Raw genomic sequence first — 22,410 nt, 5'->3', positions numbered from 1 at the left:
CGTTTGACAGTGAAAACAGTTTCTCCTTCTTCTGTTGAGGGCAGCAGACAGAGTAAATATTGACAAATGGACAGGTTTACTTTCCTAAGAAGCCTGAGGCAGGTAAATGGAGCAGGAGAGAAATGCTTTGGTTGAGTCATTACCAACAGAGGGAAAACCATTCATTGGACACCATCTTTGATGTGGTCTTTGGTGTGACCAGAGTTTTCTGAGGCTGAGGCTATAAGTGGGAACTCTGTAAGGCAGGGGGACGGGGCAGCCAGATCATCTGGGCCTGGACACCCCCACCCCCCCCGGGGATTCTGACGTGGGAGGCCTGGGGTGGAGCCCTGTCATCCCTCCGCGTATTTACAAAGCTCCCCAGAGGCTTTGATGTCAGCCAGAGCAGTGAGCCTCTCTTAAGAGAAAAATGTTTGTGCTTAGCATGACCCTTGATCCCCAGCCAGCCCCCAAGTGTAGGCAATGCAAAGATACTACCTTTTAAAATGTGAAGTTTGCACATTACCGGGAAGAAAGCCCTATCAGGTATGAAGACCGAGGCCCAAGTTGACTTCCATAGACCCTCAGAATAAAATCCAAATCCTGCCAGGCCCTCCTGCCCCTTGAATGATCCCGCCTTGCTTCGCTCTCTGCCTGGGGCACTTCAGGCTCACTGTCCTGACAGCTCCCTTCTCTGTGTCCCTCCACATACATAGTTCTCTCCCCCTCAACTCTCTCCATCCTGCTCCCCACCAGGCCTTCTCCGAACCCCACGCCGAGGGGCGCCCTGTCACTCTCTCTGCTCACACTCTGTTCCTTGCCTTATTGATCTGCATGCCTGGCTTTCTGTGTATCGTTTGTCTTCCCCGTCACACAGTAGGTTCACGGGAGCGGGCACGCTGTTTGATTCCAGCACCGAGGGATCCTCAGAGCCCTGCCGAGTTCCTGGCCCACGGTCCCCAGTCCCCGCTGAATGTGGGTTTATCTGGTGACTGAAAAAACCCATGCAGAGCTGTATGAACATGCCATGTGATCTCGGAGGAGGCCTGGGAACTACAGCTGATGTTTCACGCTGGAAACTGCTTTTCTAAGAAAGACCCATGGAAGGTCTGAAGACTGAGGCAGCATTCTTTCCTCCCTTCCTTCCTTCCCTTCCTTCCCTATCTTCCCTAACTTCCCTTCCTTCCCTAAATTTACTTCCTTCCCTTCCTTCCTTCCCTTCCTTCCCTTCCTTCCTTAATAAATGGCCCTTGAAGGCTCCTGCTATCTCCTTCTCCCATTCCTTGGGGCCTGCTCTTTCCTGCTTCTCTCTAGGCTCCACTCACCTCCCCTTGCTCATGCTGAGCTCCCCGTGCCTTTTTCAGGGGAAATCAGGCTGTGGGAAAACGTCCCTCAGACCTCTTTCCTTTTTCTCCTTCATTCTGCCTATTCCTTCTCTGTGCTATAGTCCTTCAGAGGGTAAGATGTTTTATGCTCAGGATAAGTCCTGGAAGGAGTTGAAACCAAAGCAGGTTCCCATTTCCCCAACCACCAGCCTTCTGGATAATCTCCCCAGGGGACTAGGGAGTCCAGGCCAGCAGGAGCCACTGTGGACGATGTCCCCTCCACACACCCTCACCACTGAGTCCCACAGAAGAAAGATGAAATCAGGTTCACCTTCAAGGTCATCTGAGTCAGATTTTGGCCTCTCTTCTCAACGCAACACCCCCCCACACATACACACACACAAGTGCATTTGCTCACACACACTCTTCATCGGACAAAAAACAATTCATGGGAAAAAAAGGAGAGAGTTTATTCTATTGTTAGATTGAAAATATAAGCCGAGCGGCATTAACACTTTAAGGAAATGGCTTTTAATCGCTGAATTAGGTTAGCACAGCAGCGTGGGGTGGCAGGAAAGACAGGAAGACAAGGGGTTTGGCATCAAACCTATTTTACGTCCTGCCTCTGTTTGCTAGACTTTGGTAAATCACTTAAGCTTTGATGTTCAGTGAGATACTCTCAAAACTTGGAATAATTCCTATTTTTTCAGGAATTAATGATATTCTCAAAGTGAACGTTTCTGGTACAGAATAAGAAATTGGGATAGGTAACAGTGATGAGTGCGTGCTATGTTCCAGGAATGTTCCTAAAAGCTTTGCCTTTATTAACATTTAATTCTCACAACAGCCCTGTGGGCGTTAGTCCCACTTTACAGAGGTGGAAATGGACGTGCAGAGAGGTGGAGGAACGTGCCAGCAAGCAGGGATCCAGGACTCGTGCACAGAGGCTGGACCTTAGCTGGGTTTCCATGCGGCCACTCTGTCAGGGAAGACCGCACTCTGTATGCACTCCGCCCTGTTCTTTCCTTGCATGGACATGAGGGAAGAGATGGAAGCAGTATCACTTTAAATCTTTCAGCATGAAACTGGCAGGTGGAAGTGGAAAGGTCTGTCCCAGGATTGCAAAAATAAGTTGAGCCTGTGATGTCTTTTAAAGTATTTTGCCACGAGAGAAGTAGAAAATGTTTGAATTATAAGGGATGTCCTTGGATGCGTAAGTTACCATTGCCCCTCTGCCAAAGGCCAACAGAAATGCCCTCTGTTGGCATTTGGCCTGTGATGGGAGCTCCTACCCGTGTGGGGCAGCCCAGTGTATTTGTGCTTCCTTATCCTTTAGACAGGACGCTGCTGTTGGTCACTGGCGCCCTCTGCACCTGTGGGCTGCACCTGAAAGGTGCCTTTCTCATCAGCAAATGCCGGAAGTTCAGACTTACACGAGTCAGCATTTCCAAACATTTATAGCTCTAGATATTTCCGTTCGTGCTCACTTTACTAGGTATTTGCTGCCAGTGCCTAGGTCCAGGGATGACATTTTGATTGGGCAAAACAGCTGGCCTCAGCCCATGTTTCCTGTCTTAGCCTAGTGTTTCCATTGCTCAGTTGCTAACTGTGGCAGTGTGGAGTGTTTGGGCATCCAGATGACACCTCAAAGGAAGAATGTCTGCTTTCCCTTCCTGCCCCCAGGCTCTGAAGTCACTGACACCTCTGACACTATGCCTCATCCTTTATAACTCTAACCTAAGTCCTTTGGACTACAAAAGGTTGGTGTTTGATTATTTCATTCATTGCCCCATCCATCATCCATCCATCCATCCACCCATCCATCATCCACCCATCTTTCCTTCCATCCATCCATCCATCCATCCATCCATCATCCACCCATCCATCATCCACCCATCTTTCCATCCATCCATCCATCCATCATCCATCCATCCACCCATCCATCTAAGTCCTTTGGACTACAAAAGGTTGGTGTTTGATTATTTCATTCATTGCCCCATCCATCATCCATCCATCCATCCACCCATCCATCATCCACCCATCTTTCCTTCCATCCATCCATCCATCCATCCATCCATCATCCACCCACCCAACCATCCATCCATTCATCCATCCATCCATCCATCATCCATTCATCATACACCCATCATAAGCACTTATTGAGCACCTATTGTGAGCCAATCCAATTGTGGGGAGTCAGCAGTGACTCAGACACTCAGCTCAGGTCTCTGAGAGGTCACCATGTAATATCGGCCATCTTTGAATTGAACTTGCTCATGCATCATGTCCATACCTCCCAGATTTCACATACTCCCCATCTGCACAGATTCCGCCACATTCACATAAAACTTGTAGGATCATTTGCTTAATATTTCTCTTTAACCTAATCTAAAGAAACTTATTTAAATATAAATAAGGAAATAAATTTAAATAATTTATTTTGAATAAATGTATTTTGAAAGAAGCTCGATATCACTGGTAACATATGCATTTGATCTTTGCGTATTTTCATAAAGACTAGAGTAAGTACCCAGAATGTACACTGTGCACTACCTAAAACCATCCCAGGAGCCACCAGTGGTCACTACAGCACCCCGAGGAACTGAATGATTTCATGTTTCTCCTGCAAAGCCACTCTGAAAGAATTATGACACCAATTTGCAGAGGCAAACCCTCAAGTAAGGTGATTCTAAGAACAAACACTGGTAAGAGTTAGATCGCAGCCTGAAACACAGATCTCCTGGCTCCAGGTCCAGCAATCCAGGAGTTGAGGCCCATCAGAAGACTGCGAAATTAATTGTATCGGTTGCAGCCAACATTTAAAAAAATTAAATAGAAAATTAAAAGAGAGTAGAGACTATCTTATCACCCTAAGTGAGGTTAAGCATGGCTTTGTGAAGCTTGATCGTGGTATGAAATGTGTATCTTTACTGTGGGGGTTGCGGTCAGATATACCGCTCTGCTGCGTCATGCTATTTAAAAATGGGACTACCTTGTTGGTACTACTGTGGGTAAAGACCGCTGCATTACCAAACCCCAGGGGCTGCCATTCGCATCATCATCAAAGCTGCCCCACTGCCTGCTTTTATAAAGAAAGTTTCATTGGAGCACAGCCATGCCCATGCATTTCCGTTTTGTCTATGGCTGCTTTCCCATTACATAAAAATGAATGATGTCCTGTATTTTATCAAACTACCCTAGCTGTAACAGCAAAGCTGAGTAGTTGTGACAGAGGTCAAATGGCTCAGCAAGCCAAATTATTTATTATTTGGGCAGAAAATGTCTGCCCTTCCCTGGTCTGTGTGAATGGCTCTCTCTGGAATTATGCAGTGCCCAGACTGTGCAGCTGTATGTGGCGGTACTACAGCCAGCCAGTGGCCTCTTGGCAGCTGTACTTCCTTCCAACTTCTGATTCTTCCATTGCATTTCAGTGTTTGCTTCTCTTCAGGGCTCTGAACCAAGGTTGTGTGAACAGAGAGAGCTGAGCTTTCCCTCGTAGGAGCTTTCCTGCTAATCTCTCCCAGAACTGCCCTTTATCCCTGCTCCTGGCTGCCCCCATCACCACTGCTACTCTTCCCAAGCCTCAGGCCCCCTAGGATATATGAATGGAGGCCTTTGGACTCTTTCTGTAATAAACCCTGAGTGACACCCTTAAAAAGAGGAGTGGGGTTTGGGAATAATGTGAAAAACTGTGAAATTCTCCCCGTGTGAGGGGCCCAGCCCAGTTTTGGACAGTGAATCATGGCCTTGGCCAAGATGTTCTCATTACAATCTCCGCTGACCTCCTTGGAGGAGTGAAAGCTGTTGCCTGCAAAAATAGGCAGCTTCTCAGCCCCCTCTGCCTCCATGGCCCTGCCCCCCTCCCTGGTGGTCTGATTCTGCACACTCCCTCTATCGCTCTGTCCGTCTTCTTCCTGAGCCACTGTTCCTGTCAATTACCGGAGACATGGGCCCAATCTGAAGCTTACCTATATACAAGAACTAGAATGATGGAAATTTTAAAAGTGGCTACATGGTCCACCAAGAACTCTGATGTGATGGCAGTTAGTCCCTCCACGTTACCATGGGATGAAATTAATCAGCTTTCGTTGTTTTCCTCTTCTGGCTTTATCATCATTGTCCTTGACATCATCGTCACCCTCAACATGGTGTGGTCTTCATAACTAACACTTATGGAGCGCTCACTGTGGACCAGCCCTGGGGTAAGCTCTCTGCACATCTTACCTTATTTAAATATCAGAACCCTGTGGGGTAGATATTATCCTTATTTTAGAGAGGTGGAAACTGAGGCATTGAAAAGTTGAGTCACATAGTAATATCAGACTAGCCCTTGACCACAAATCTGTTTGACTTTTATGCCTTGCTTTTTTTTTTTTTTTTTTTTTTGGTCTACTGCTGTTTTTTCTTGTGCCTAGAATGTGTCTGACACATAGTACGTACTCGATAAACATTTGTGGCATGAATGAACGTATGGAACCAAAGTTGGCGCTCTTGACCATTTGCTGGTGGGTCTCAAATTTGGCTCACCATTAGAATTGTTTCCAGAGCTTTTCTGAACACAAAGGCTACAGGCCCCTCTGGAGATTCTGAGATGAGGCCCAGGAATCTGATTTTTAATACATTTCTCACCAGATTCTGAGGAAGCCAGCTCAGCCCCAAGCTGCAGACAAAATTTGGCATCTGCTGCTGCCACGCTATATTGCCTCATGACAAATCCGCAATTTTTTAATACTTCTGCAGAACAAATAAAACCACAGTTTATGTTTCACAATTCATGTGGCTGATCTCATGTCCTTCTGACAGACCTTTCACATTTCAGAATGTTCCAAATTGCTTTCTTTTCTGGGCTATCAGGACATAACATTGAATCTTGCGAGACCATTAGTCCTTCCCAATGGAGCCCCGCAAAGTCATACCTACTTCTTATTCTCAGCCCAGGGAACTTTCTACTAAAGAAAGCAGCCTCCCTTATTCATTCTAGAGGAGAAAAGATCAGGGGGTAATTCAAGTGTTCTTAAATACGAGTGACTCTTAAGGAAGGGGAACTTGAATTATTCTAGTTACCCCTAGGGTAAACCTAAGACAGGGGCAGTCTTAAGTCTTCTTTTGTCAAGAGAGTTCCAATTTACTTCTATTGTCCTGGTATAATTATTAAGAGCGCCCCTATTTAGTCTCAAACATAAATCTGGGTTTGGACAGTAAATAATACGCTCATTCTACCTAAGACCAGAAAGAAAAGAACTATAAGAAGATAAGTTTCTGTTCATTACAAGGAAAGAATCTCAGAGACGTGAAAAATAAAACCCCCAAGTCCCCCAAAATATGCAATCAGGCTGCCAATTTAAGGAGTGAGCTTCCTGTTACTGGAGGTGTTCGAACAGAAGGCTCATGGCCGTTTGCTGAGCATGACGGAAAGGAAGTCAAGCATCAGTGGAGGACCTTGAAGGTCCCTTCTGACTAAATGTCAGAGGACAGCAGGATGTGTGCTGTCTGAGCTGTTACAGGAGCACGTGTCACGCCCACATCCACATGGAAAGAAGCTGGCAACAGCAGAGGCTGTCCCTCTTGGGTAGAAGGCCATCCCATGGTCAGCAAACACAAGATGTTTTCCCAGTACTGTAGAATTGGAGAAGGCTCAAGGTATTTAGGATTTGGCTCTTAACATCACACCCAAGTTCCAATGGCCTCTGCTGAACAAGCTGGGCCAATCCTCAGGATGTGAGGACACTAGAGGGGGTTTCTTTTCTAGGAGCCAGAGCCACATCTGCTCCCATCCATCTCTGTGGAAAGTGTGGAAAGGTTAGGCCACCACTCTACTCCCCACCCCTTCCACCCCCAGGTCACTGGGCAAATGTCCAGTTGACTGACCTTTGGTGGAGTCTGACCCCGGCTCACGCTGAGTATCTCAGAGTTGTGCAAAGTGTTAGGGAGTTCCCCGGCATTCTTCAGGGGAATTATCACTTTCAGCCCTGCCTTACTTCCTGTTCCCTTACACAGTCAGAAACTAAGGCACTGGCCTCTGTGAGTTTCCCCAAGATCACGCAGAGCATTGGCCGTGGGCCGGGGATTCAAACTCAAGATACCTGGGGGCAATGGGGTGGGGGGAAGGCTGACCTAATTGCTACACATCTTTCCAGGTGGATCCAGAGAGGCAGAAGCAAACTGCAAATCCCCAGGCTGGGACACTGATTCTCTTCCTTCTCCTTTCCAAAGTCAGTTTATCTTTAATTAGATTGGGAGAAAAATGAAGAACCCGCTGGTAGCAGGAAGAAGCGAGAGTCTTCTAGGGCCGGGCATCGCACGAGATTGATATTCAGTTAGGGCACATTTCCATTACTTTTCCATGGCTGAATATATGGCAGATCCTTGGGAATCTGCATGCCTGAAGTCAAGGTTCTCTCATGTTCCATAACTCTGTTGCTGGCAGGGCTGTTGTCACAGTGGTTGGCTGTGCCCCAGATCTCATATGAGGTGCATCTGTCCCACAAATCTTTATCCCAGTCTTGCTCGCAAGGAGGGCACTGCCATGTGCTCTTAGAGTAATCTTGTCCAAAGTTCCTAGTTTGGTTGACAACACCCTGCTCAATACAACTTATGTCATGGCTTAAGATAGGATGGCTGGTTTCTGCCAAGGAACCTGGTGGCGACAACTGAAGGAATAAGTCTGCGACATCAGGATGATGCATAAGTTTCAGCCATGTTTAGAACACCGGAGCTGAGCATAAGCACTCCCCACAGCCATCTTGGCCCCGCATCAGCCCCTCAGCAGGGCTCACTTCCGGCCCCCAATGTAGGGATGGGGCTCCCACTTCCGGTGACAGATGGTTTCCTCCCCGGCTTCCTGGGCCCTCCATACTCGGGGTGGGACATTTTTTGCTGTTGTAGAATAGAAGCTTCTAGTCCCCGTGGCTGCACCAAGTTGGGAAAGAAAGTGACACGGCGTCAGAATGCAGGTTCAGTTTTCGGACCAGAGTTGAAATGATGATCTGATTCTGCCTGTTCATCACACACACCACTGTTCTCACTCCTCAGAGTGGAATTTGAGTGGCAGAAGAGAGAACAAACCACAGACTTGGAGTCTCAGGTACCTCCGAGTGTAGGGAAGTCTTTTACTATTGTCTTAGCAGGTGACAGAATTAGGTTATTTTCTTCCACTGTAGATGACACTTTGTATTTTCAATATTTTATTGCTTTCTACTGATTAAAGGATTTTACGCTCATTGTAGGAAATTGGAAACTACAAAACATTATAAAGAAGCAAAAACAAAACCAAAAACAACCTTGCATATAATCCCGCGATTCAGAGTCGATCACGACTAATAACTTCACAAATAAATTTTCCCTTTCCAATGACATTTTTTCTTCACGCAAATTGTGCTCTTAATGACTAAAAACTTGTTAATCTATATGCCACCTTTCTTCTGAACAGCGCAAAGAACTTACCTTTCTAACTCCATTTACTTCTTTTCAACCTATATGCTACTGTTCTGTATTTTAATTATCTCTAAAAATATATGTTAAGCCTCATGAGATGTTATTATTTTTCCTTTATATTCACTTAGTCATGAATGTAAATATTCACTTAGATTTACTCACATTTTTATTACTTTTGTGGCTTTTCAATTTTCCTGCATCTTTAACTTTCCTTATGGGATCATTCCTCTGTCTGAATAACACACTTCAGAGTATTTTTAGTAGTGCAAGTCTGTTGGTCCAAACGCTTAGTTTAGGTGTGAAATGGCTTTATGGATGATCTCCCAATGTTGAGAATTCTTGGCTGACCATTATTTTCTTTCAGTTCCAGTTGAGATTGTCCAGTTCCTTCCAGGTTATCATCACCCACCGTGCTCTGGTTTTCATCGTTGCTATCAAGGAGTTGGCTGCTCGTCTAACTGTTGATTATTTGGAGGTAATCTTTTTTTTTTTTTCCAATTGTATTTCTGACCTTTTATTATGATGTCTCTAGATTTCTTTTTTAAAATCATATATTGAGTTTGTTTGAGCTTCTTGAATCTGTGTGTTAGTATTTCATCATTTTGGAAAGTTCTCAGCCATAAGTTCTCCAAATATTGCGTCGGTCTTGTTCCATTCTTTTTCCCCTTGTGGGACTTCAATTAAACATGTGTTTGTCCTTCTAACTATGTTTTCTCTCTCATAGCCTCTTATCTGTGCTTTTCACCTTTTTTTCTTTGTAATCAGTTCTGTATTGCAACCCTTACCACCGCTCCTCTCATGTCTGCCCTACCTGCTTTGCTTATGGTTTATATGGTTTCCAAGAGGCAAGTGCCATGCCAGTCCCTCTCGTGCTCTTTGCCTACTTGTTTGGTGAGAGTTTGGGTCTATGATTGGGTTAAAAAACTGGTTTTCATTTAGAGACAGGGAAGAAGAGCAAAGTCACAGTGACTAGGTATCTCTTAAAAGCACGCAACAGGAGGAGGGATCCCGGCTTATTTTCTGGTTAGAATGACTATAGATGACAGGCAGATTTTAGCTTACATGCCAATCAGTTAATTAGTTGTGGCAACTGAAACATGGCTGACAAAGACTCAGAGACTATATCCAGACTCAGTGGGAAGGAATGCTCTAATAGATTCGTGGTACCTGCCAGGGGCTTGGATGGGAGATGTAATGGCACTCATGCCATATATTTGCGATCTGTGACTCAGCCCTTGCATCTCTTAGCAATACAAAAGTTTGGGGTGGAGACATGGTCTTCACGTATGCTTTCAGGTAGACGTGGTATTTGTGATGGTACTAATTTGTTGTTGACGTTCAAAATGTTGTCCACACCGATGTCTCCATTTCATTATCTCTTATTCATACTTTTATCCACCTCATCTTGACTTTTTCTCTCAGAATTTGCCCAAAACGTTTTTCCTAAGACCTCCAGCACACTTCACATTGCTCAATCCAATGGACATGTCTCAGTCCTCATTTGATTTGACCTCCTACCAATAATCACAGTCTTCAGTACTTGTTCTTCTTGCCCTTGGGTGACCATTGAAACTTTCTAAGCCTTGATTCACTAATCTGTAAAATGGGGGTAAAAATAATCTATCTCCTACGATCACTGTGAGCATTAGATAAAATCATACTTATAAAACGTTTAGCAGAGTACCTGGCACGTGGGTAAGTGCTCAGCAACTGTTAGCTAGTGTTATTAATATAAATTCTGACTTCTTTTTTGAAATACTCTGGATCTTTCCAGGCAAATATTAAAAAACTCAATCCATAGTGGTTAAAATAATGAAGGGACTTATCAGTGCATTGAACTGAGAAGCTTATAGGTGGTAGGCTGGGATTTAGACAATGTTTGCAGCCCTGGCATTAAACATCATTACCTGTCATTTCTTCTCTACCTTCTGTGGGGTCTTCTCCGTTACAAGTCTACAGTTCCTCATGAATAATAAGTTCCCAGAGACTATAGCCATCTAACAGGGCTGGCATCCACAGACATTCTCTTAAAAAAGCAGTTGGACCTCTCTCCCAGAAGCTCTCAGTACTTCCTCCTGAATGACATCCACTTAAAATGGATTTTATGCCCTGAACCAGATTCTGGTCAGAGAGACATGGGATGGGGGGTTGCCCATAGCTAATCAGGGTCCACTCCTGGGCTGGGGGTACAGCTAGTGGGTGTGAGTGAGATGAATACTCAGATACAAATTTATTTTTAATGTTATCAGAAGGAAGGGAAAATGGATATTTGGTGGCCCAAAGCAGCAAACATTATGGTTTACAGATGACGACACCTTCAGTGTCCTTCCAAATCCTGATGTATATTTCTTTAGTCACACTGACTCTTCTGTATATACATATCCCCTTATCCATCTTTCTCTTCCCATTAGTGAGTGAGTTCCTTGAAAGTAGGGTCCATGCCTTATGGATCTTTAGGTCCCCCGCCCCTAATACCGACATCGGCATTCAACAAATGAGCATCGAATACATCAATAAACACATAATTGAATGAGGAATGTTTCCTTCTTGCTTCATGGAAAAATCTATTCCCCTAGCAGTGGGAACAGAATCCCGGCTAGAGACTAGAAGTCAATCTGTCTCTATAAATTCCAATCCCAATGCCCAGGATTTCCACCCAACAGATGCTTTTTGCATTGTGAAACACCCAGGCATGTGGACTGCCTGAATTCACGTGTTTGCTCCATCCTTCATCACTCCATTTCCTGGGAAGAAGCAAGAGTCAGTGGGGGCCCTGAGCTAGCTGCACATGTTTTCCGTTTCATGTTTCAGCCAATAAATGAGAGGCTCTCTCACGGGCCACTTAACATGTATTACAGACGTTTCCTCGGACAAATGGTCTCTTCTCCTTCCTCTGGGAACCCAAACCCTGACTGATCTGCAGACCTGATAGGGACGGGGAGCTGGGCTTAGAACACCCAGTGGCTGAACCTAGAGCATCTTGTATCTAACTATGTGACTGGGAGGTGAGCAGCCCAACCTCACATAATCACATCCCCATACAGAGCACCGGTGGGTCTGCCGTGGGCCGGATAAGGCTGCACGGAGCTAACAGCTGGATGACCGCACCCATGGAAGGATGCTGGTACTAGCTGGGGCTGGGGCATTGGGACGTTGCTTTTCTTACTCTTCCTTTCATTTTACTTTAAAGGTTTTAGCTCTTTCTGAAAATGAACAGGGGCCATTTGAGCCATGATGGAAGGGAGAATTGTCTCTGGGGCTGTTTCATCTTCCAGACTCATCGTTACCAGTCAAAGTAATATGAAATTAAAACAGAGGCTTGGCTGTCTGCAGCAAGGAGCAGAAATCTAAGACTATAATACATAAAACACAACCTTTTACAGAAATAAAAATCTGCACGAAGCCACAGAGCTCAGAAATAGCATTCGGTTCTTCTGCGAAGCTACCACTTTTTTTTTTTTTTCCTGCCAGATCAAACCCCAGAGAGAACTGACCGCACGCTTGCTACTGTCCCTCCAAATGGAAAAAGAAGGGAGCATAAAATGAGGAAAGTGAGCCCAATATTCTAAGACTGGAAAATAGCAAGGTATAGAAAATGTGGGGGGTTGGCCTAGAAAGGGAGAACTCAGAGGAAGAACAAGGTCAAAATGACAGTGGCATCAGGCTCGCCTGGCAGCGTGGCTTATCTCAGGAGGGGCTCGCTTCCAGCCTTCGCAACTGGCCACATTTTGCCCTGGAAATCTCTTCACTTCATTCTAAAAGAGAACCGGTTCTCCCCATTCACCTGTAAGTGAAGATTATGCTGAAGAAATACATGATGTCGTTCGTGCGCATTAAAGAGATAGATAAATAAATAAATAATAAATAAAATCGAATCTGTAAAAGAGAAGTTTGAAGTAACTTCTACATGGCTGTTTTCTAAAAATCTCTTCTCTCCCACTGACCAATCTCCAACACTTTGCTGTAAGCAGCAAAGTTGCAAATGTTATGGGATGCTTGTGCATACCGCCCAAGCCCCCAGTGTTTACAAAAGCGAACTGGGAGTGTCCAAGAACAGTGTGTCTGTCTGGTAGAATCGCAGCATTTCCATTTTCGCCTAACTCTGGAGCCACAGGTTAGGGATGTTGCAGGATCCCTAAGGCTGCGTCACGTTGGAGCTCACGTCTCATGACTTACGAACCGTTTTGGAAAGAAAGATTGAGTTTCTAGCGCTTATGAAACTTGGGGCGGGGTTGGGCTTTGGAGATCTTGTCTAGAAATGGTTCGGTGCTTATTGAACGAACTGATCAATCAGAGCATATGTTAAGGGTTTGATGGACCAACAAATGTAAATCCCTCAGCAGAGCGCTTGGCAGACTATAGGAATTCAGTAACTATTAGCTCCTATTTTTATAATACAATTATGACTCCATTGACTAAAAATGCATGTGGTCCTTAAGCAATCTCATTTAACAGATGCTATTCTTTTTTTTTTTTTTTTCTGTTTTGTAGCTTGTCTTTGGTCTCTGACTTGTCTAATAGTCGAGTCTTTCATCTGATTGCCCAGATTGGCAATAGTGATAATACTAGTTGCAATTTTTATGATTATTATTCTAGGTAGAGAGATAAATATTATGAGGGCTAGAGGGTGAAATTAGGCGTGGTCATTCATAAAAGAAAAATTAAAATATGTGAAAAAAATCATCTTCTCTGGTAACCAATGAAATGCAGATTAAAACGTGAGGACTCCAAATGGTAATTTTTCATGTTCTCAAGCGCTACCAGGAGGAGCAGAATTTGGCATAATTGATTTTGGGAAAGCAATGTGACAATATAAATGAGAGCCATAAATATGCATCTATTCACTGATCCACATTTAAGAATTTATCTGGAACCTCCAGGAAGAAAATGGAATGTAGGCAAAGAGTTAGATACAAAATGTCAATTACCATGGGTCTCTGTCAGGAAACAGCATGCTCAACCTGAGTCATTGGAAGACGGTTTAATACAAAGAGTGAAACAAACAAAAAGACGACAACTTACAAAGTTTGGACAGCGTGTGGAGAGATGACAAGGCACAGAGCAGGACTGTGGGGCCAGCCACGAAAATTCGTGGATGCCCGCTGGTGGCCAAGAAAAAAAGCAGGGAGTGAGGAGCTTCCAGAACCTGGAGGGAGATGCTGCTTGGAGGGGGCCTCCGTGTGACCAACCAGGGGAACAAATGGCCCATCCTCACTCTCCTCCCAGCTGTTGGTCTCTAGCTGGCACCTCCCATTCTGAGTCCGAGCGAAGCCAAAGTCAAAAGAGCTCTTTGACAAAGTCCATATGGGCCCGGGGTGAACAGTGGCTCTGCAGAGACAAAAGAAAAATATCCAGCACACTTTGTTATTTTTAAGAGCAAAAATGGAAGCTGGTACAAATGCCCAGCAATTAGGAAATGAGTCAATAAAGTGGTACATTTTGCAGCGGGATGTTACACAAGCCATTCAAATAATGCTTTTGAAGAAGCAACAACATAAGGAAATGTTTTCAATATAAAGTCAACAGAAGAAAAGTAGGGTAGAAAATTATATTTGACTCCAAATGTGAGAAAAAAAAAATATACGACCCATTGGAAAAAAGCTAGAGAGAACAAGCCCAAACTTAAACTATGGCTATTTCTGATTTGGAGCGTGATGGATTTTCTTCTTCCTTTTTTCCCCCCCAGTTACCTGAATTTCCCAAATTTTACATAAGTATATACTACTTATAATCAGAAAAAACATTATTCAAAATAACTGGCCTTTTGCCGTCTGCAGCTCCCACTCTAGTGGGAGAGAAAGATTCGTTTCTAATGAATTACAGCAGAACACAGGGAAGGAACAGAGGAATAGCACATTGATTTCAGCTGACAGGCAGACTCCAGAAAACTTCCTGGAGTAGGTGGCATTGAAACTGAGCCTCGAGAAATGAGAAATAGTTCGATTGGTTGAGAACTGACAGCGCAGAAGCCAGGTGAGAGGACAATGAAAAACAAAGATCGAGAACTCTGGACGGTGTAAATACCCAGAGCACAACGGGAGATGGATGATTCTAGAGCAATATGCTGGCAAATCAGAGGAACTTTTACGGTGTACAGATTTCTGTGTCCCTCTCCGGACATACAGTATTGGCTTCTCTGCTGGGGAGCCCAAGACAAAGATTTTGAAAATGCTTCCAAGGTCATCGTAAGGCATGACCAGGGTTTAGGAACATCAGTGGGCAACGTGTATAAGAGAGTCTAGTGTGCCTGTGAAGTGGCTGCTAGCAGTCTCTAGCTGTGTCCCTCTCCTGGGGAGAAAGGGACCCAGGCCATTTTTGAAATGTGACCCTGCCCCGTGACTGCAGTGAGTGGGCTGGGGCGGGCCTGAATCCTTGGGGCCGAGGTGAAGCTCTAAACTGGGCCGTTGGCGGCTTCCGTCTGCTCCGTGAGCTGGAAGAGCAAAGGGAACAGAAGCACAGAAACAGAAGGAAGCTGATATAAAAAGTAGAGAAAGGGAAACAGAGCATCCTGCCACCTTCCCGTCCCTGCTTCCAGTACTTTCTGAGGTCCCACTGGATCCCTGCTCCGGAGTTCCCTGAGACCTCCTTTGTCCTTGTAAGAGAGCCGAGTTTTCAGGGCTGGCCTGGCTGGAACTGGCCTCCATTATCTGCAGAGATAGGCAGGGCAAGCTTTATCTTCAGACACAGCAACATCGCCTGTTGCCAAGCCCCAGCTGGCGTCTAGGGAACGCGGCTCTGCCGCTCTCAAACCAGCTAGTACAGCCTTTCTCGAACTGGTTTTCGCAGGACAGTAGGCTCTGTGAAATTAATGGGTGTCGCAGCACAGACCCACACACACATGAAAGAGCCATCCTTGGTCAAGTAAGTTGGGACATCTCTGGACTAGCAAAGTGAAACTGGTTTCTCAAAACAGAAAACACCTCGAACTTTAAGTTCATGTTATATATCAGTCATACCTTGATGAAACTACACAGAAGAAAACCAAAAACCTTTCAGACTTACACGATAAGCACATCACCAGCAAAGGAAGAAAAAGGTTTCTCTCCTCGGGACTTCTCAGAGCCTTTAGAAGCCCTGTGTATCGTGACTCTCTGGCGGGGATGAGAGAATGCAGCGTTGCTCATAGTTATTTAACCCTTTTTTTGCTTTTTTTTTTTCTTCCAAAAACACGTTTCAGAGCTGGTTCGCGGCCTGTAAGAGCTAACTCATTCATTCATCTGTTTCGTCTTTCCATAAACACTTATTCGAGTGGCAAAAATAAGAACTGTTTCTGGAAATGGCATATTGTCTCATAAGGAGGACACACTAGCTTCCTGCGAATGATGTGTGTCCATGTACATTTGTGTCCGTGTCTGCGCGTGTGCGCACGTGTGTGCATGTGTCCGTGTGTGTGCACATGCTTATGTGTGCGGGGCTGCATGTGAGGAAGGGAATCAAGAGAGGAGAGCAAGGCAGAAAGGAGGAGCGATCCTTGGCTCCAGTGCCGAGGCTCCCACTTCCAGACGCCCAGTGACAAAGCCATCATCTCCATCTCCAGATAGAATGACATTATGTTGCGTAGGCTCAGGCTGTCGCTCTGATTAATCGGACTGCCGTTAAAAGAAACCTCCAGATCGTCGATCCCCCAGTCCGTCAGATGATATGTGTGCCACAGCAGAATGTGCTTACGCCCCAACCAATTCTTATTTTGTGAAACCGGCCTGTTTCTGTAATCATCTTCCATTTTTTCTCTTAACAGGCCTCCATCAAAAGACATTTCCCATATTAATGAGGATAATGCTTTTGTGGGGAAAAGAAAGTGGTGTGAACATTTGAGGGCATCCCTTCCCAGCCGCGGTGGCCGGAGCATTACAAACACTCACTCTTACTTGAATCTTCCGGCGACCCGGTAAGGCAGGCGATCCCTTTTTCTTTTTCAGATGAGAAAGTTCTATGAAAGGGAGAACTCGAGGTCTTTTGCAGTCCTTTGGTGCCTGGCCTATCGTTGGGCCTCTGTAGCATATTTTTGGAGTAAATGAATAAACGGAGGAGGAAACTGAACCTAGGAGTTGGCTCAGGATCGCCCAGCTGGTCAGTGTCTAAAGCCACGTTTGAGCTCAGGTCTGATTCCAAGGCCCAACAGGCTTCCGCCTCATCTTCGACCTGAACAGCATGCTTTCATGCACATCATTTGATTGAATTCTACCACCTGTGGCGGGGGAGCCATGCACTACCGTTCTCATTTCCTAAATGAGGGCACTGGGGCTCAGGAGAATCAACAGACGTGTCTAGAATCACCCTATCCTAGGGCTCCTGATTCCCATCCCAGTGCTCTTCCAGCTGCATCAGACGTATTTTGAAAGCAGCTGGAGATTTCCCTCAAAGTGAGTGGGCCTGAGCTGATGTCCCCACGGCAGACACCTCGCCACCCTCTCCTTCGATTCTAATCGTCAGCCCCTGTTGTCTCACGTAATGTTCACGCTAGTGGGGTGTCTCCCTGCACCCTCCTGTCTGGAGCAGCCCGCCCCGGACTGGCACTGGGGAAGTCTCCTCAAGGGAGATAGATTGCTCAGCCCCGGCCTCGGCTCCTCCGTTTCACCCTTGTTCTCCATCAGGACCCTTTGCCCCCTGCTGTCTCCAAGTTACAAAGCCCCTTGCTCCCGAAACGCAGGCAGTTCTGTGGAGACCACACTCTGTTTTCTCACAAAAAATGTCCTTTAGAAGAGGATTGCTCCCTCGGTCTCCACCATGAACACAGATGCACACATTTCTCCAGAATCTTCTTCACTGCAATTTGCCACCCCGCTTGAGGGGGAGCCTGAGATCCTCCTTCCTTGGGATGGGGAGGGCCAGGCCCAGGCTGGAAGTTCTCGAGTCCATTGGCTGCTTCGTGGGGCAGAGATGGGTTACTTTTTACTTTTATCCTTTTCTGTTTTCATTTTTCAACTTTGCTCCAAACTCATAATGTTTCTTTCGGCTTCCGTCCTCATGATGCCAACACTACCAGTGAAAAATGAATAATGACCTCAGAAAATCCCAGGGTCGTGCATTTCTAGACACAAAGCCAAAGAACTGGTCTGACTCAGATTTTGTTTCCCTCCATCAAGTGGAATAGTTTAGGCATTTTGGGAAGACAGGTTCTGGGGACTGCTAGAAGTGGTTAGAAAAAGATTCTGTGTATATTAATTAATCTCTCCCCCCACTCTCTTGCTTTAGGCTCTGGACATCTCTCCCCTGGACAATTGTGATAGGAGGTACTTAGGGACTGAACTGTGTCTCCCCTGAATTCACATGTTGATGTTCCGACCACAGAATGTGACGTATTTAGAGATAAGGCCTTTAAAGAGGGCATTAAAATGAGGTGATATGGGTGGCCCTAATCCAATAAGGTGACCTTATAAGGAGAGGAGATTAGGACACAGACAAAGAGGAAAGACCGTGTAAGGACACCGGGAGAAGTCAGCCGTCCACAAGCCCAGGGGAGAGGCTTCAGGGGAAACTAACCCGCTGACACCTCGATCTCGGACTTCTAGCTTCAGACCGGTGAGAAAATCGCTGTTATCCGAGCCCCCAGGCTGGTGCTTTGTCCTGGCAGCCCCAGCACACCGACGTGGGTCTTGGGAGTGAGAAGGACGCGCTGCTGTGATTAACACGGACTTCAGAAGTGGCTTTGGAACCGGGGATGGGTAGAGGCTGGAAGAGTTTCGAGGTTCATGTTAGAAATAGCCTAGATTGCCTCGAGGGGATGGTGGACAATCTACCAAATGGATACAGAGGTTAATGATGATAAGAATAAATTCCAGGGCGTGGGGAAGAAGTAACTTGGGGATCACTCTAAAGTTCCAGGCCTTGTGCTAGGTACCTTGCATATAATAGCTCATTTGTGCTTCATAATAATCCTACAAAGTGGTGATATGTATGTATTACACGTCTATATAAACACCGATGTTTATATGAATATGTACGTATGGGGGGCCTGGGTGGCTCAGTCAGTTGAGCATCTGACTCTTGGTTTCAGCTCAGGTCATGATCTCATGGGTCATGAGATCGAGCCCCACATCTGGCTCCCTGCTCAGCAGGGAGCCTGCTTAAAGTTTCTCTCCCTCTGTCCCTCCCCCACTCTCTCTCTCTCAAATAAATAAAATAAATCTTCTAGAAAATGAATAAATATTTATATAAAGTTTGATTTATATAAAAATATATTAATTAATATCCCCGTATTATAGCCAACAACAAGAAGCAACAAAACCAGTAAACATGTTATGAAGCTCTCTCTATACCAGACACTGTTTAAGAGTTTGGTATTTTTTGCCTTGATTTCTACATACCACTGAATGGTAGAAGATAAGGCCACATCGTAGTTAAGAGCACAAGTCCTGGAGCCAGATACCTGGGTTCATATCACAGTTCTGATACTTCGTTGCTGTGTGGCCTTGGGTGAGTTCCTTACCCTCTCTGAGTATCAGGTTCCTCATCTATAAAATAAGGATAATGGCAATGATATTAATACTTCCTACTCCATAGGGCTATTGAGATGGTTAAAATAGTTAATACAGAGGAAGTAGAGGTACCCAGGCTAGAGCCTGGCCAAATATGTGTCGACGATTATGATCCCTACTTTAAATATGAGAAAATTGAGGCTCAGAGAAATGAATTTGTTCTCTCTGAGCTTGTTCTATGAAAGCTATTTTTAAAATTGTATTTCGTATGCTCTTTACATAAAATCTTTGTTAATTCATCATTTTCTACAAAATAAAGTCCAGATTCCTTAGAATCTTTCCAGCCTCAGACCCCGCTGCTCTCCCGGTGCCCCTGTGCTGTAAGCGCCCTAACACGGGTCCCTCGTGACGTGGCACGTGCTTTCCTAACTCTGGCTTCGTACCACGTCTTCTGCCACCTGAAGTGCTCTCCTCTCAGCCCCATGGCCAGTGCCTGGTCCTTCTGGTTCTGAATCAATTGTCATTCATTCGTTCATTCATTCATACAGTTACATGAGTGTCTGCTTTGGATAAGGCACTTTTCTAGGCCCTTGGGTACAGCAGTGAATAGAAACATTCAGTGTCTTCCAAACACACACGCCCATGGGGAGACAGCCAAGTAAGCAGGCCTCAGGGGACAGTGTGATACAGACAGTGACAGAGTGAGCACAGGAGGGGCATCTCACAGGGCTGGGCTGTGAGAGAAATTTGTGAGACTGCCCTTCCCTCCCCTAGTTCTTTCTTTACACCCATGAGATAGATGGCCACCCCACCAAAGAATATTTACTTGACCGTGTCAGGTTGCCGTAGTTCCTTTCTACAAACGGTGGATCCCCAAGAAGAAAAACATTTCACTTTTGTAAATATAAAAACACTTGTTCTGTGTTTCATTCTAAAGGTAATGACCTATCTCTCGTCTGAGAGCCTTAGACATATCCTTACACACTGTGGCTTCGTGGGGAAGGGAGGCAGATGATGAAGAGACTAGATCAGCCTTGAGTATCACATTTGCCCCCAAGAGAGCAACTCACTCAAGGAATGAAGTTGTAAAACTGAGTCAGTAGCATGGAGCCTATACTAGACTGATTGCAAAGACGGCCCTGTTCTCTATCTTTCCTCTAGCCACGCCCCTTGTTTGCAAGGTGACTTTGCAGCTTCTCCCTTTGGGAGGCGGAACCTTGTATCTAGGATGCCCATGGAACTCTCTTTGGCCAATAGAATGCATGAGGGTAACAGTTCCACTTCCAAGCCCAAGTCTCAAGAGGGCTTAAACACTTGCTCACTCTCTCGAACCATCCATTGGCATGTGAACAAGTCTGGGTTCGCCTGGTGGAGAAAATTGAGAAACACATGGAGGAGAGCCCGTTCCTCCTGGCCAAGTCCATCACAGACCAGCCAGTCAACCTCCAAACGTGAGAGAGCCCTGCCAAGACCAGCAGAACTGACCCACAGCTGACTGTAAACGCATGAGCGGTTCCAGCCGAGACCAGAACCACCACCCAGCTGAGGCCCAGACTCACAAGCAATAATAAAACCACTGTGTTTTGGAGAAAAGTGTTACACAGCATTACTGTGACGATAGATAACTGATACAGGTGGAAAAGGGGATCAAATTTTCAGTGGAGACATCCTACAAACTATTAAAGTATAATAGAAAAAATATGTCTTGTGCCTGAATTTAGGGACAGTGTTTTGCTCAGTTATAATGAAGACAGTTCGCTTGTCAGGCATGCCTTGGAATGAAATTTGAAGTTGTACTTCTCAAAAGATATTTAAAATCCATATTTTGAAACACGGAGCAGTGAGATTTTCCGATTTCCTCTCGCTAACGTAGTTTCAGAACACACACTGTTTGCAATGGACCAATGTTCTCCTCGGTTCTGTCTTCCCAAGCGTGTGAGCTATGGTCACCTGCACAATCCATGAAAGAGTGGGTTGAGAATTCTAGAAAGTAGGTGGCAAGATGGGGACTGGAAACCTGGTTTTCTTATTCCGAGGTCAGTGTTCTACCCACCATTAGATTATTCTGTGACTTCTTTCTCTTCCCTGGCCTATGAAATTCCTGGTCCATGAAATTTAGTCAGCTATACATCTTATTTATTAAAATTTTATGGCAGTACATAGATTACTTCATTAAAAATTTCAAACACTATAGAATAGCATGGCTCACATTTATGGAGCACTCACCATGTCACGGTCACTGTTACTAGTACTTTCTGTGTATTAACTATACACATAATACAATCCTTACTACCCTATTACCATCCCAATGGAGACACAGAGAGGTTAGGTGACTTTCTCTAAGTGACACACTCAGTATAGAGCTGGGCTCTGAGCCGAGACAGTCTGCCTCCAGAGTCAGACTCTGAACCACTTACACACTGTTTTGTTATACCCAGTAAGAAACCACTTATATTGTGTCTATTCATAAAGACCAACTAATACGTGAAGCTCTAAAGGTACAACATTTACATGATTATTACGCATTTCAGAATAAGTGAGATGAATTAAATGCCTAGCACTTCTTAGGCATCTGATGAATGTTAGTTCCCCACCTCCCCATCCTATGTAGGTGACGGACATCGTTCCTTCATCTATGCCAAGCACATTGGTGAGAACTCTCTGGGCCAACAAGGCACTGGGTCTGGTAATCAATCAACGCAAAGTCATTGTCCTTCAGACGCTCCCGGTTTAGAGGAAGAGGGAGGTGGCTTAAGACGGCACGGCTTTCTAGGGGCACCTTGGGGGGCACAGAGAAAAGATGAATGAATGCTGCTCCTGAGTTTTGGGGCACTTTGCAGAATGGGTCTTGAAGGCTGATTCAGAGATCTATGATGTAAAGAACCAGGACTTAGGAAAGGAGAGGTTTTAAGTCTAGGTGGGAATGGTGGTTCGTAGAAGTTTACAGGACATACTAGGTGCCAGACACTGCTCTAGGTGAGGTAAACCTGTATCTATCACCTATTTTAATCCATTAGATTCATCCACAGAGAGGTTAAGTAACCTATCCAGAGTCGCAAAGCTAGTAGGTGGCAGGGCCGGGATTTGAACCCAGTGTGGTGTGGCACTAGAGTCTGTGCTGTCTTATTACCTCTGAAGAGCTAGAAGGGTTAGGAGACGTGGATCACTTGGAACCAAGCAGGTCCAGGCCCTTCTAGTCCATATACGTTCACCATCCAAAGGAGCTCAGGATCGACCTTGGGAATCCGTGCCTC

At 45.3% G+C, this 22,410-nt stretch overlaps 1 long non-coding RNA gene across 1 annotated transcript; it reads left to right on the top strand.

Annotated features, from left to right (window-relative positions):
- Window positions 1-4,929: 4,929 nt before the first annotated feature.
- On the top strand, window positions 4,930-18,712 carry LOC103676472. Its single transcript, XR_572140.2, has 4 exons — window positions 4,930-5,506; window positions 9,103-9,213; window positions 16,477-16,626; window positions 17,934-18,712. It is a non-coding gene; the product is annotated as an uncharacterized LOC103676472 (long non-coding RNA).
- Window positions 18,713-22,410: the final 3,698 nt, after the last annotated feature.

Source organism: Ursus maritimus, unplaced genomic scaffold (genome assembly GCF_017311325.1).
Source record: "Ursus maritimus isolate PB19 unplaced genomic scaffold, ASM1731132v1 scaffold_21, whole genome shotgun sequence".
Lineage (NCBI taxonomy): Eukaryota > Metazoa > Chordata > Mammalia > Carnivora > Ursidae > Ursus > Ursus maritimus.
The sequence above is the reverse complement of the archived record's forward strand: the minus strand, read 5'-3'. Positions and strand labels throughout refer to the sequence as shown.